The following is a 15,490-nucleotide window of genomic DNA, read 5'->3' as shown; positions in this document are numbered from 1 at the left end:
CGATCCCTGTGGGGAGAAAAAGATAATAGGGGGTGAGCTAGAAGCTCAGCGAGTGACCAGTAAAATCAACAGCCAAGTATATTTCACAATAAAGCATTGATATGATGTCATGATGCAGTAATCAAATGTTCATTTATTGCTCATGTGAGCCATTGAAGTTCTTGTACTTAAATATCCAATGCTCGTTTAGATCAAGTAACCGTGAAACAGAAGTAAGGAGCCATCGGGCTCCAAAGAATGTGTAAACAATAGTGGAGACATTGGTTCTAAGCACAAGACTTTCCAGGAACTCATTGGAGCCAATTATGTCATGGCACACACCCGAACCCCAAATGATATGCAATGGAGTAATAAATGCAAGAATTAGTTCAAAAGTAACTTTGGGAACGGTCGAGGGATCACTCACTCAAACTATAGTGCTTCAAGTAGTCACGTTCAATTATACTCCAGGTTTGGAGTCCAGATCTGCGATAGAAATCCAATTTGAGAACTTTGAAACACGAGTAAGATTTGAAACTTAAACGTTCCGTTCATAAGAATCAACCAATTGAAATTCATTTGAAAGGCATTCGTGAAACACTTGCTCGCTTTTCAAATCATAAGGTTTTTGTAGCATATATACTTGGAAACAATACTTGAGTTAAAAGTACAAGGAAATATAAGTTTACATTGGCCATTATATCTTTTCCTCAAGAGTACAAGTTCGTTTAGGTTTTTAACGTATAACCATCGATAACAAAGTAGCAAAAGTTCTCGCTAGTTCAAGTGGTAATCACTTAACCTTCACTCAAGTTGCAAATATAATTTTCTAGTTCTCGAGTAAAAATTTGGGCAGCATGCCCTTTGTGTTTACTTAATTTTCCAGCCATTTAGGCTTCATTATTTTTCCTCAACCAAAACCCAACATCACATATATCAGCAATTCATGACAAGAGCCGTTCCATAGGCTCACAATATCATAATAATAAGATTCACAACGATAGCAAGTGCAGAAATTCAATCTAGCACAAAATAGATTTGACGTATGAAAGCGGAAATAACATATACGAGGCTACGCTTATCGGATTGAGGTGCAACCTATGCCGTTTCGAAGCTAAGACACAGGGCTACAATGTTCATGAAGGTCACTGAGTCCAGTTTCTAATGTAACTTGGTCAAATTCTCAAATTACTAAACCAGAAACCAATTCGTCGACTGTTTAAATGCAGAACACTGTAATGGTCATAACTCAGAGTACACAAGTCCGAATCAGGTGTTCTTAGAGGCATTTGAAAACTAAGTCGGAATACTACAACTTTCATGTTTTGGCCAAGAGCTAAATCAGTATGTATCCTAGTCAAAAAACACGATAAACTGGACAAACTGATCACACGGACTGATGGGGAAATACTTAAAACAGTAAGGGTATTTTGGACTTTTCACGACCTACGTTGCTCCGATTGAGCTGAAATTTTGTAGGCATCTATAAAATACCATTCTCTACAACTTTTCTTCTTTGACCTAAGGCTAATTCGGCTTCTAAGATAGGGCTACAAATTCGGACAGAATGTTGGGGAAAATTTCCAGATTCTGGAATTTTTTGTAATCAATGGAACTTTCTCAATTTTCTTGTTCTAATCACTACCAAAACACCTTATACAACCTTAATTGCAACATACAAGCATCATACAACAAATTGGGCAGAATTTCCCCAAATCCTAGTTCATGAAATAAAAAGGGGAAAACTTCTAAAACATGATAATCATCCATGATTCCACCACAAAATCAAGTTGCTAAGCTTAATTTAACAAGATTGAAAGTAAAATTTGGAGAGATAAGCTTTCTTACCTTGATTAGAGTTCACTAAGAGTAGCCCAAGCTTTCTCCTTCCAAAGTCTCACCACAAACCACTAGCTAATCACTCAAGAACAAGTTTAATCGGTTTATTTTGTTTGATTCCTCACTTAGTTGTTGGATTGAAGAAGAAATGGAATGTTTTCCTTTGGTGGTTTTCTTCTTGCTCCTCTCGGCCAGCAGCAACAAAATGAAGAGGAAAAATGCTAAGTTTTGGAGTTAAATGCATGGTCTTGGTCTTGGGTCAAGAAGCCTTAAGGTGGCGACAAGTGTCGCCACCACCACCTTTCTTTTTTTCTCTTTCTTTCTTGCTATTTTAGTCCACAAATTTCGGTCAAAAGGTCATCATGAGAGAGGAGATATTTTGCTCCATTAGTAATAAACTTGTATGGCAAGAAAGTGGTGGTTCAATCGGTAGTGCGCGGGACCCGCCAGTTCGCGCCGTTTTTCTTAAAAACTCACGTACTAGTGTTTTTACTTCCCATTTACTAACCTTATATCATTGCCACTAGTCACATATTATTCCGCACTTAAAAGTCACTTTTAATCCCCAAATTTAATCCTTACTCTGTACCGAAAATTCATCCGGCGAAAAATCGCGAAAACCCTAACTTTGCTCCAAACTTGAAACCGAAGTGTAAAACCCTATTTTCTAGGTTTATTTACACTTATGTAAAATAATTGGGTAGTGGGCTTTGATAAATAATAATTTTCAAATAAAAGGGTATTTTAGTCCTTATCGGAAAGCCTTAAAGAGCTGGCTCTTTAAGCTGTTTATGCGGACCGAATTCTTCCAGATTTATGTGGGCCGGATTCCTTACAAAACTCTATTCACCAGAAATTTTTCCTTTTCTTCTGCCTCGGGGCGTTACAGTTTCCCTTAGTCATAATAGTATCTAAAAACTGTCTACTCAAAATTTGAGATAAATTTTTTATTCAGATACGTTGAACTCTAAAATATTGCCCCCTAGTAGATGCCTAATGTATTATTTCAATATGCTATCTAATGAATCTAAAAAGAAAAAAGAAAAGAAAGGGAGTGGTTCACTTAGTTCGAATGTATGATACTGATACATGGAGTAGTTTTGTTGACTGAACAATAGAATCATCCAACTCTCTTTTCTTTCCCTCTCCTGTCTTGTAGATACAAGCTGCTACACACATTCACAGTCCTCAAATTGCAAAGTAGTTGCCCACCTTTTTGTTATGTTCCTCTATTCAGCAAGATACCACATCAATTTAATCACTTCACTGGACATATTAATGTACAGACTGCATACCAACCAAGTGACCAACTACAGGTTCTATAGTCTCAATTAAGTCTAACAAGATAATACTGCATAATTCTATTAACAAGGTTGATATAATAAATGAAGATTATTTCTCATACTTCAAGAGCCAACTTATGAACTAACTTTTTGACCATCTTTGACAAAGACAAAATACTAGAATGGAGGCTTTCACCATGATTTTAGAAACTTTTAGGGTATTGACAAATTAAAAAAAATTACTCTTGAGGCCGTGACCGTGAGAGAGAGAGCTGGGCTGCTAGCAGCCTGGAAGAGCTGAAAAATATGCTTCTTTGGAGCTGCAACTATCAAAGATGGAGAGAGCGTCGCCGGCAGCCTTGCTAGTCTCTGCTATGGCTTCGACAATCAACGGAAATGGCAGATGGCGGACAATCTGGTGGAACTTGGAAGCTCAGAAATGGCTTACTTGCACGAAAAGGAGAGAGATTGAGGGATTTTGTCTTGGAAGCTTGTCCGTTTCAAGGCGACTGGTGGAGGCAGGGCAAAAGAGAAGAGAGAGAGAGAGAGAGAATAAGGGATGTGTGGCGAGGTATTAGGGTTGGGAAAATTTGGGAATGAAAGAAGTAGTAATGTAGTATTGATCTGATAGATTGGTAGATATATTTTTAATTATTAATTTATTAAAACGGGTTTGGGTCAAATACGGGGTCGGAATGGTATATTCCGTATCCGACCCCTTTTTTTGTTAGATAAAATGGGTCCGGGTCTGGGTCCGGTTCTGGGTAACGGACCTAAATCCCTACCCGTACTTGGAAAATGTTGGCGGGTCCGATCCGATTAATGAGAAGTGAAGTTAAGGAAGAAGAAAAGAAAAAAAGTTATAAGTTGCTCCTTAATTTTTTTGAAATTATGAACCTGCCCCAAAAGTTCCTTAAACTATATTATAAAGTAGGTATTTCTTCATGATCGCTTTTTTCTACTTTCAATTGCATTCTTACTAACTAGATTCATCTTAAACTCTAAATTTTGTTTTATTTACTAATTTGTTAATGATAATAGGAATACAAGGTGCTTCTGATACATGCTATAGGTACATGGTTACAGCAGCATCACTTTATTTCAACATTATTTAGTATATATATGATAATATAGGTATTCACCAAATCTAATTTGATAATTGTCCTTGTTATGGTATTGTGCACTGTTTAGATGGTGATGTACTGTTTGTTTGTAATTTACGATTGTTATTTTGAGTGTACGATGGCATGTTACAATAAAGCTTATCTGACACGTGCAATTCCTTGATTACTTGATCACTGTATGCGATTATTCAGTCCTACTACTATTTGATGCAGCCGATGTGTTTTAATTCAAGTAAATACCCTTTTTACATTGCTTCCACTGGCCAATGATTAATGCCTTTATATCTCATGTAGAATGTGAAGATGACATTTCCTTTAAAGTCACATTTTCTTAGCATTTATGATTACTTTTATTTGAGCTTCTTATGATATATTGGCTTTAACTTTGATTATGCCATCATGGACTCAATCTGGAAGATTTTTTTTTCTTTTGAAGTGCCTTTAGTTTCTGTCTTATTTGATAGATTCATTTTCGGAAGTCATAAGTTTACACAATAAGAAATTCTGGTGTAATTAATTAAGATGCTATACATGCATAGAAATTCACTGTCCCACAGAAGTTCTTCTGTCACTTTTATGCATTGGCAACATGAATTTATGCATACAATGTGGCGCCATTGGTCTCCCAGCCACTGTACTTTTCTAGTATTACCAGCTATCTCGCTGGGGGTTCACATAGCTTTTGGTTGCGTGGGTCTCATTCAATGAAGATAGAACAGACATACAGATGTTGGGTATCTGTTTTTCTGCTTTTGTTAATGGAAGCTCAAGTACTGAGACGCCTTTATGAAACAATATATGTCTTTAAGTACAGTCCTTCAGCTCGGATGCACATTTTTGGTTATTTCACAGGCCTATTGTGAGTGTTGACACTTTTTCCTTTGCTCATGAGTATTGAATAGATAGGTTGGAGATCAAAGTTCTTTCTATGCTTTTGAGTCCTTTGCTGCTGAGTTGTAAGAATAAACATAGTTAGGCATGAATACTCAAAAAAAATTTCTTTTTAAATATTTGTGGGGTTCAGGGAGGTGGTACATCTAAAGAAAGATCATTGACATTATTTCCATCGTATTTACCATTTGCAACTTGGAAATTAACATTAACATAACATTATTTTGTTCAGTAATTTGATTAAATAAAAATGAGGAGCTGTGTGGTCATCAATATTTTAGTTCTTAGGACCATTGAACTGTTCTATTTTTTTCATGTCTTAAAATGTATGCTAGACTCTATTAAAGTGATTATTTCTGATATCTCATGGCATCAGCCAAAAATTGTTTGAATTTCTAAATTCCTCTACAAACTCAGTCATTATCATCTGTAGTTCCTCTAAAACTCACTGAAAACTGCATAGAGCTTGAAACAAGCTAAATGCTAAAACTAGATGGAAGTAATATCATGAGATCATTCATGAACAACATGGAAAGTTCAAATTTTGGTATGTAGAGTTCAAAGGCATCACAGGGTAACTAATTATGTCGTCCTAGATTGTCCTACTCGTATTTTTCAACAATCGAATAATAAATTGTTATGACCAATTTCTATGTCAACTTGCAATCAGCCTACAAATGTAATCAATAGCACCCTGATTTTCTTTGCAAAGATGTGATTTTGAAGTAATCAGACTTCTCTTTGAGATTGCGGATTTTTTCAACAGTTACATGATGTATAATATGTTAGCAGTTGTACCATATGCAACTTGGATTTTTTCCTAATTAGTTGTCTTTCTGATACTAGCTTCTATACAGCAGCACCATTATCACTTTGCTGTAATTACGTGTTAGAGATGCTCCAATTTGCCTCAAATCTGATTCAAGAACTAATAGTTAAAGGGAAGGACCACATGCAATTCGTTGAATATAGTTGCTGGGGATTTGTCTACCCTTTCTTAAAACTTAAATGGCATGCTTGGTTAGGTGCAGCTCTATTCCTTTGGGGTTCGGTTCATCAGCACCGCTGTCATGCAATTCTCGTAAGAAATTTTGGTTCTTATTATTGGGTGTTCCTACAAATAGTTATTAAAGTTATATATAAGCTCAACGATGAGATCCAGATCACTTTTCTAATGTTGTATCAAACATGTAGCTTCATTTTTATGTATCTCTGGCTTTTTCCCCTCCCTTGTATTGTTATACTAATATGTTACCAATCAGATCTAGAGGATTATGACCATTATGATTTTAATTCATGGTATTCCTTTTTATGTTTTTTTCCCCTATGCTGCTCCTTGTCAAACATCACGAATAGGATATTTGGCCAAATAATCTTATTTTGTTATTTATATCCTTTGTCTCTGTGTCTACTCTCTATGTCAATTTTGAGCAATTTTGACTGGTAGAAGAATATGCAATACGGTTATGTTAATTTGAAAAGTTCTTGGTCTTGTAATAAATCTCAACTACCAAATCACCAAATACATTTTAGCATGTCATTTTGCTGCATTCATGGAGGCGAGAAATGCTTTAGTGTATGAATGCATATGCCTTTGAAGTAAAATACTCTTTGAACTTTGAAGCTTAAGAAAGTAATCTTTCAAGTTTAGATGTTTTCACAATTGTTTTGTTTAATAGTAGCAAGCGTATTGGGTCTTTTCATTAGTTGGGTAATACTTAAGATACTGTTGAGGTGCTACTGTATCAAATAACGATACTATACCTTAACTTGAAATGGTACTTTTACTTCAAATAGATTAGAATTCGCGCAATGTACTTCGAGAAATTTTCTCAGGGAGGAGTGCTTTAATTTACTAGAGTTGTGTGTTTGTCTGAGCATGAGTTTGTCCTCTGTTCATGTTGGTTCACAAGGGTTTAACCTCTGAATAAACTACTCAGAACATGTTAGTGCAAAGCTGCTTATATTCAACATTTCCCTAAATCTGCAGCATGTCTCTCTTCTATTGGGTTTCTTCTTAGTTATTTTATGATATGTTGCTTGGACTTCTTAGAGCATAAATAGATACCTAAGGTTTTTCATTAATTAACGATGCTTAAGTTTTGATATTTATGTACATGTTTGTTATGATTGTCAAACATACCACCTAATTTTGTTTCTAAACCAGGGTTTAGTGCGGGATAGCTCAGATCAGATTGAGGACTACAAAATTCCTTATGGTGATTGGTTCAAATATGTTTCAAGGCTGAGATTGTATGCTTCTTTTCCTTTCCTGTTTACATTGTTTCATATCTTGTACAACTGTATTTTTCTTCTCTGTTTCTTTTGCTTGCTGGTGAAATGATATTCTTCTCTTTAATTGCTGGAAAAATCAATTAACATTTTGAATTCTTGTGATCATGAAGGTAATATATGGTGGTCTTCTGGTTGCTGGTGGATGTTCAGACATTACGCTGTGGTTGCTTTTCAGATTCGTTGTATGGGCTCTTTGGCTTTATCTCTCTCTTTTGTTCCCCTTTTCCAAGATTAATTTGGGCCTGATTTCTCCCCTCTTTTTCTGAAAATCTATTAATCAATCACCTCTATCTTTGGTTATGGGAATACATTCTTTTAATCTGACATATTATTATTGCAGGTGGCAAATCTTGTTTTTGCAGCTGCTGAAACGCATAGGTGGTATCTTAGAAAGTTTGACAACTACCCTAGAGTGCGTTTTGCCATAATTCCATCATTTTATTAATGCGCTCAAGGTCCATTGTAGATTCCTTATATTGGGTGTAACTACTTGCATATTTGGTCAGGGAAGAACTATCTCTTGCATTTAAGATATAAGTGGCTGGTGCTCCTTTCTCTTCTGTTCAGGATTGGATTTAGGAAGATAGAAAAGCTTGACTTTCTAGTGGTCTTCTTCGTTGATTGGTGACCTGATTGGACAATTTTATGTTGCTCTATAACAGCAGTAAAGGTGGTTAGCTGGTTAGCATAGAGACTGGTTGATATATACAGTGGCTTGCGCTTTGTACCTACCTTTTATATCTTAACTGGAATAGTTTGGAGCTGGAGTTGGTAAAATTTGTAATATTGCTGTATCTTCTTTTATGCATTCCTGTATGAAATGTGCAGGCACATTAGATTTGGACGTGCAGTTCACAACAGTTAACATTAGCACCTGGTAATACAACCATTGGCTGTTGGAGTGGTTAGTAGTCCTATCTGTTATTGTCCTAACTGTATAACTTGCAAGTTGCAATTGATCAGCTTAACGTGAATTGAATTTAGGTGAGATGTTTTGACAGAAAAAAAAAAAGGTGAGGATGTGAAGCTTATGTTTTTTTGTTTTTTTACCAAATGATAGCATTTCATTAATAACCACAAAGTTACACATAATAAGCAACAGCTCACAAATCATCCTTGGCTGCCTGGACTAGCCAAGTTGGAAAGGCATCTTTCCAAAAGGTTTCATTACATAAGTTTATGTCAAATTTTGCCTACTTGTGACTCACAAAGTTGTTTACCCTTCTAGAAAAAGGTGAAGCAACATTCCTTAAACCATTCTCTCATTTCCAGATGTCCTCAATCACGGTGAATAGCATATTTCCTTCATGCTCGTCTGCATTAATCTTCTGGCTGTTCTTACAGTCAAATTGAACCTCCATCTTCTCCCAGCTTGAGTCTTTTTCTTTCATTAAAGCCATTCGGATGGCCTTTGCTTCTTCCACTATTGGATCACCAGTGCGGGGTGTGTATATAATAATTAAAATTATGTCATAGTCAAGTTTTATATTGATAAAATTTAAAATATTTCACATGCGATTTTTCGCATGTATACGAGTTGTGATTGAAGTACGTAAATATGAAGTTTCAGAATTCATCATGAAATTTATGATTCATTTGCCGCAATTCTACAAAAAAAAATAAAAAATAAAAATTCATGAGTTCCATTTGTAACCATTAGTAGAAACCTAAGTGAAAATGGGAAACAAACTATTATGGTTCAAGAGAGTTATATTATCAAATTCCATCAAATTACATCAATATACGAATTATTATATGCATCAAATTATCAAATTACATCAAATTCCCTCACACCAAATCTTTGCATGTCCTCGAGCAAACTCCATTAGAAGGTCTAAGAGCAACTCTAATTGACTAATTGACTTGACTTCCAAAACAAGAGAGTTATACTTCTCCCAACTAGACAATCAATATACGAAATACCAAAATATATTATCGAGTGAAAAATCGTACAACTAAGAATCTCTTAGCACAACAAATGCATCCAGTGCAAATTCAACCTAAGTAATAGATTTCCTACATTAATTCTCGCTTTCTCCCATGCCTATGTAATAGTCACGCAAAGAGGGCAAAATTTCACTCAAATGTGTTACATAAAAGTGCACTGTCATAAGCTTGCAAAGAATCTAACCCTTAATTATCCCAAAGTTTGCATAACATGAATCATGATAACTTTGAACTTGGTTACAACGAGTTAAAATTTAAGGTAAGATAATAGAAAATCAAAGGCCAATAATCCTTAGAACCAGTAGAGCATCCCAGCAATTTTGAATGTTGAATGAATCACTCTATAAAGCACCAAATATCTCAACCAAACATATCCTTATAAACAAAGAATCATTCTTCCACCATAAACTTCCCAATTGACAACACATGTAACAATGAATCCATAAACACCAAGGGAATGACAACAATGATAAGGATTCTTTTCTAATTTTTCTTTTTCTCTCTCGTTTTTCTTTTTCTTGCATTTTCATTTTTTTGAATCCCTATCAAACTTGAAACACAATCCCGTTGATTTTAAGCACCATGAACTCGCCCAACATCTCAACATGATATGGCTTCAGTAACAACTCCCAACAAAATTAACGCATCCTAACCATTTAACATATGAATTCTCTACCAGTTACTAAAGACAAAAGAAATTAGGAAGGCAAAATTAGTAAAGGACAAACATGAATAAAAAACAAAGAAAAAGGGTCATATGGCTCAACGAGTTGGAACTTGGGTTAGAACAATGGGTTGGCACATTTACTCAAGTAACAATGGCTAAACAAAGATGGCCTTAATCACTTTCATACATGCACATTTCAAGACAACTTTAAAAGATGTTAAGCAAGTTCTAGAGTGACAAATTTATGTATGACATCACATAACAAAGAAGAAAAGATAGACAATGAAATTCAATCCTCAAACCCAAAAGCTCACAAAGGAATGTCTATCACACTAGGCTGGTAACTATGTAGTGGGAGCAGTGTTGGGGCAATGAGTTGGAAGTAGACTCATATTATACATTGCGCTTCTAAGACTCTTAATGCAGCGCAGTGCAATTATGCTATAATTGAAAAGTAACTCTTGGCTATAATCTTTGCTTTAGATAAGTTTCTGTCTTATTTACTTGAGTCTAAAATGACCGTTTATTCTGATCATGTAGCCTTGAAATATCATCTGGCAAATAAAGAAGTGAAACTAATGCTTATTAGTTGGATTCTACTCCTTCAAAAATTTGACTTGGAGATTAGGGACAAGAAGGGAATAAAAAATCATGTAACTAAACATTTGAGCAAGATTGTTAAGGAAGAGGATCTTATACCGATTCAGGAATCTTTTTCAAATGAACAATTGTTTGAGATACAAGGTATAGCACCCTAGTATATGGATATAGTTAATTATATGGTTACTCATCAAGTGCCAAGTCATTTAAGTAAAACTCAAAAAGATAAGTTTAAGAGTGAGTCAAGGTATTATGTGTGGCATGAACCTTATTTATGCAGTTGTTGTTTCAATCAAGTTATTATAAGGTATGTTCTTGAGTTAGAATTATATTCTATTCTTAAATTTTGCCATCAATATGCTTAGGAAGATCATTTTGGTCCTAAGCGAACTGCCAGGAAGGTGTTAGATAGTTGGTTTTATTGGCCTACCTTGTTTTGTGATGTTTACAAATTTTGTAGAAGTTGTGGACCTTGTCAAAGGGTAAGAAGGGAAAATGACATGTTTCATCCCTCACATTTCACAAAAATATTCTTTTCGTCCCTCACTTTTAAAATGAAGCAATTTCATCCCTGACATTTAAAAATTAAAGCTATTACATCTCTGAACCTAATTTTCAATCTGAATCAAACCATCCAATAATCCAATAATAAATTTCGGAGATAGAATTGATAGGTCACTCGGTCCATTTCATCATATTCACATGACATTTATCAAACCAAAAAAATAAATATTATAACATAAAGGCCATTATTTGTTTTGGAATAGTCGGGTTTTTCATTTGGGTAAATCTTTTCATGCACCGTTAGTATATTCGCTTGCGAGTCTAAATGTGTATCATAAATACAAAATTTGGTGTTTAAATTTAAATTGAAACGATATGGTAGGTACATAAAACTATCAGTGTATACAATGACAATGTGGGAATTCAAGTTGAGTTATATTCAAGTTGAGTTAACCAAGTGATCTACCAATTATACCTCCAAAATTTGTAATCAGGTTGATAGGTGGTTTGATTCAGATTGAAAATTGGGTTCAAGGATGTAATAGCTTTAATTTTTAAATGTCAGGGATGAAATTGCTTCATTTTAAAAGTGAGGGACGAAAAGAATATTTTTGTGAAATGTAAGGGATGAAACAGGTCATTTTCCCGGGTAAGAATTTTGTCCCGGAGGAATGAAATGCTTCAAACACCTATTATATTTATGAAATTTTCAACGTTTGGGGTATGGACTTTATAGGTCCTTTCCCTTCTTCTTTTAGGTTCATGTATGTTTTATTGGCAGTTGATTATGTATCAAGGTGGATGGGAGCCAAACTCACTATGGTTGGTGATTCTAAAGTGGTTGCAGGTTTTCTTAGATCTAATATTTTTACAAGATTTGGTGTGTCCAAGGCTATAATAAGTGACCAAGGTTCTCACTTTTGCAATCGTACTGTGTAGGCATTAGTAAAGGAGTATAGAGTTTTTCACATAACTTTTATAACATACTACCCACAGACAAATAGACAAGTTGAAGTTTCTAATCGTGAGATCAAGAATATTTTGGAGAAGACTTTTAATGCTACAAGAAAGGACTGGAGTTTATGATTGGAAGATGCATTGTTGGCCTATAGAATAGATTATAATAATTCTATAGGGATGTCTCCTTATTGGTTGGTTTTTAGCAACTGTTGTCACCTTCCTATAGAATTGGAGCGCAGAGCGTATTGGGTAGTAAGAAAATGTAATTTGGATATGCAATGAGTTAGTGAAGAGAGGAGATTGTAGCTATAAGAGTTGGAGGAGATCTGAGTTGAAGCTTATGATAATACTAGTTTATACAAGCAAAGAACAAAGCTAATCCATGATAAAATGATCTTAAGGAAATATTTTGTAGAGGGACAGAAAGTATTACTATATAATTCAAGACTCCGACTTATTCTCGGTAAGTTGCACTCACATTGGATTGATCCATTTGAGGTTATTAAAGTTTTTCCCTATGGTCCAGTTGAAATAAGGACTTTCGAGACAAATTGAGTGTCTATAGTGGATTGTCATAGCTAAGGAAACCTTCTATGATGACTACATCGGGCAAGTAGTGGATGAGTTGTAATTGATGCAACCAATTTATCATGATTGAGTAATTAATTAACTATACTAAGCCAATGACGTTAAACAAAGGTGCTTGTTGAGAGGGAACCCAATTTTTAGTGGTTTTATTAGTCCCTTTTTAGATAATTTATTTTGTCATTCTTTCAATTATTTTTGTTATGTTTGTAGGACATAATAGAGCAGAGTTGATGACATCTAGCTATGTCAGGGCCCATTGTTATACCAAATAAAGCACCCATCAAAAGTTCAAGTGTCTGCAAATCAAGATGAGTGGACTTGCAGTGGACAGTATATATACGGCCTTAATCTGGCTGGACGATGGGTGCTTGACTTGATTTCTAAAAAAGAGGACAAAAGGACCAAACTAGTAGTACATGTTGGGCCTTGGAATAGGTCCTATGTTCAGCACGCATCATAGTTAGGCTTAAAAGAGCAACGCATGGTCCGATTTCTTTCCTGTCTTACTCTTTTCTTTTCCTTATTAGTTCTTCTTTCTTTCACTTTCCTTTGGGTTTTGTTAGTTCTCACTCTCTCAATCCTCTCCCACTTTCAGCTCTCCTTTATTCTCCCCAATAAGCGAAAACTCTTTTGTGTTTCTTCTCTTTCACGCTGACCAAGGGTTCAAATTTAGAAATAACACATGACAAAGGCTCCAGGTATGGACAAGAGCTATGTGGCTAGCCCTAACTCTTCGATTCTCGTATATTTGTTGTGCTTTTAAGTAATTCCACTATGTTTGGTGGTGTTATTATCAGTTATTAACTTGATTTTATCCATTAATTTCACTTAATTTGATTTTTTGTTTGAGCCAATTGGGTGAGTAGTGGACTGCCTAGCTTGTCTGCTTTAGTGCTTTGGCTGCTTGAGTAATATTAGTTGCATGCTTTGCTTAAAATATGTCCTCATGACGTAGAAAATCTAGTTATACACGTATTCCGTACAAAAGAACTAGGAGTAGTAGGGTTCCTCAATTTGACAATTTTTTATTCTTGAATAAGGAATATGAGCAATGGTATAATGCCCACATTGGTAACAAAATGATGGCAAGAAAGACCCTAGGCCATGAGATTGAGGAAACTTTCATCTTAGGGGATCTTTTCGATCTTTAGGGTGGGAACCTATTCTAGATTTGCTACTTATCTATTATCCTTAGCCAGTGCAACAATTTTATGCTAATGTTGTTGATAAGCAATCCTGAGACTCTCGCTTCATTGAGAGTTATGTGAAAGGTGTTCGAATAGAGGTTACTCGAGATTGTTTAGCTGATTGGCTACAGGTGTCCAACATTGGCCCTGATTTTGTAATGAAAAGTCTTGAATGATGTCAATTGGGATGCCTCATAAGCTATACATAGGCTCAAACTATCACATTAGAGAAATTGGTAGATAGGCCTATACGGCTATGGTTCTCAATGTTAAGAGATGCCTTTTGTTTTACTTCATTTGCCACAGTATCCTGCCTAGGGTGATTAGCAAGCATGCCCTTTGCTTTAGTGATATGTATTTTATTGATAAGATGGATGTCATTCCAGGTCGATTGCCTATAGTGGTAGGGGTTCACTCCACGAATTTCGATGATATTCATGAGTTTGATGATGATGATCAAGCAGCTCTTAATACTCGCCTTCATGATCCTGCTAGCAAGTAGTTTTGGTGTTTCTTCCTCGTCAATTCATGCCATGATGGGTATGTTGCAGAGTCCACGCCTTAATGTTCAAGCCAATAGACAGGTTTTACATAGTTTGGAAGGGCGCATGACTACTTGTGATACTCAGATGCAGCGTTTGGAGTCTCAGTCTGGTGAGTGGAGTAGAAAATGGTAGCCTCTTCCTTAACCATGACCCTTTTACTTTCTTTCTTCTTTTTTTTATTTTTCTCTTCATTTCTTTTCTCTATTTGGGCATTTTTGGTTGCGTTTCTTATTCATTTCTCATTTGTTTGTGTCTTTCTTAGGTTTTCTAGATCGTGTGTTTTACTCACTCAATCTTCTCTTGGCCACGCCTCTTCACATTTCCTTAGGAGAGTATTCTATTTCTTTACCTTAATCATTAAGGACAATGCTTACTTTAGGGGTGGAGGGGAAGTTTGGTGCAAGTTTCTTATGTTTATTTAGTTGTTTTATTTATGTTCTTTATTTGTTGTGTTTACGGTTGTTTAAAGTTGGTTTAGAGTAATGTAACAATCATGCCCAATGCCTTGTACAATGTGGTGGTGATATGTGTAATCTTGAGTTAATTGATGCAATGGATGGATCTAGTAATGGAGTTGGCTCAGTGTGATAGATGATTCCTATGTGAACTTTTGGGCTTGAAGATTGAGTTTCATTGTCAATCTTTTCTTCTTTGTTGTGTGATGCCATTCATAAATTTGTCACTCTATGTAGTTAATAAAAAATTATTCAATTAGATTTTAACACTACGAACTAATGAATTTCGATTCCACCTCCCCCTAGTGCGTACCCAAGGGTTTGGTGGACCGCCTGCCTAACTCTCGTCAGGACTTACTCACCCACTCAATCAACTCTCAAGATTAATCATTTAAGCCTCCAAAATAATATTTAAGTTCTATAATTCAACCAAAATGCAAACTTATTTACAATCCAAAAGCCAAATGTATGATACAACGTCAAATGTCAAAATACATCCTATCAACCAAGAATACAAGTACAAGAGGGTTATACACTCTAGGTCACACTTAATTGCTCCAGACCTCTATTCCTGTAAGGAAAACAAAAAACTAAAGGAATAAAATAAAAGCCCAGTGAGGTTACCA

The 15,490-nt window shown here is 35.4% G+C and overlaps 1 long non-coding RNA gene and 1 pseudogene across 1 annotated transcript; both read left to right on the top strand.

The window, feature by feature from the left end:
* Positions 1-1,325: 1,325 nt before the first annotated feature.
* Positions 1,326-8,176, top strand: LOC113769166 (annotated as a pseudogene).
* Positions 8,177-13,212: 5,036 nt separating this feature from the next.
* Positions 13,213-14,991, top strand: LOC113768832. The gene is made up of 3 exons (XR_003468148.1): positions 13,213-13,375; positions 14,251-14,518; positions 14,672-14,991. It is a non-coding gene; the product is annotated as an uncharacterized LOC113768832 (long non-coding RNA).
* The last annotated feature ends 499 nt before the right edge of the window (positions 14,992-15,490 follow it).

This window comes from Coffea eugenioides, chromosome 4 (genome assembly GCF_003713205.1).
Source record: "Coffea eugenioides isolate CCC68of chromosome 4, Ceug_1.0, whole genome shotgun sequence".
In the NCBI taxonomy this organism is placed as follows: domain Eukaryota; kingdom Viridiplantae; phylum Streptophyta; class Magnoliopsida; order Gentianales; family Rubiaceae; genus Coffea; species Coffea eugenioides.
This window is presented reverse-complemented; position numbering and strand designations above follow the sequence as displayed.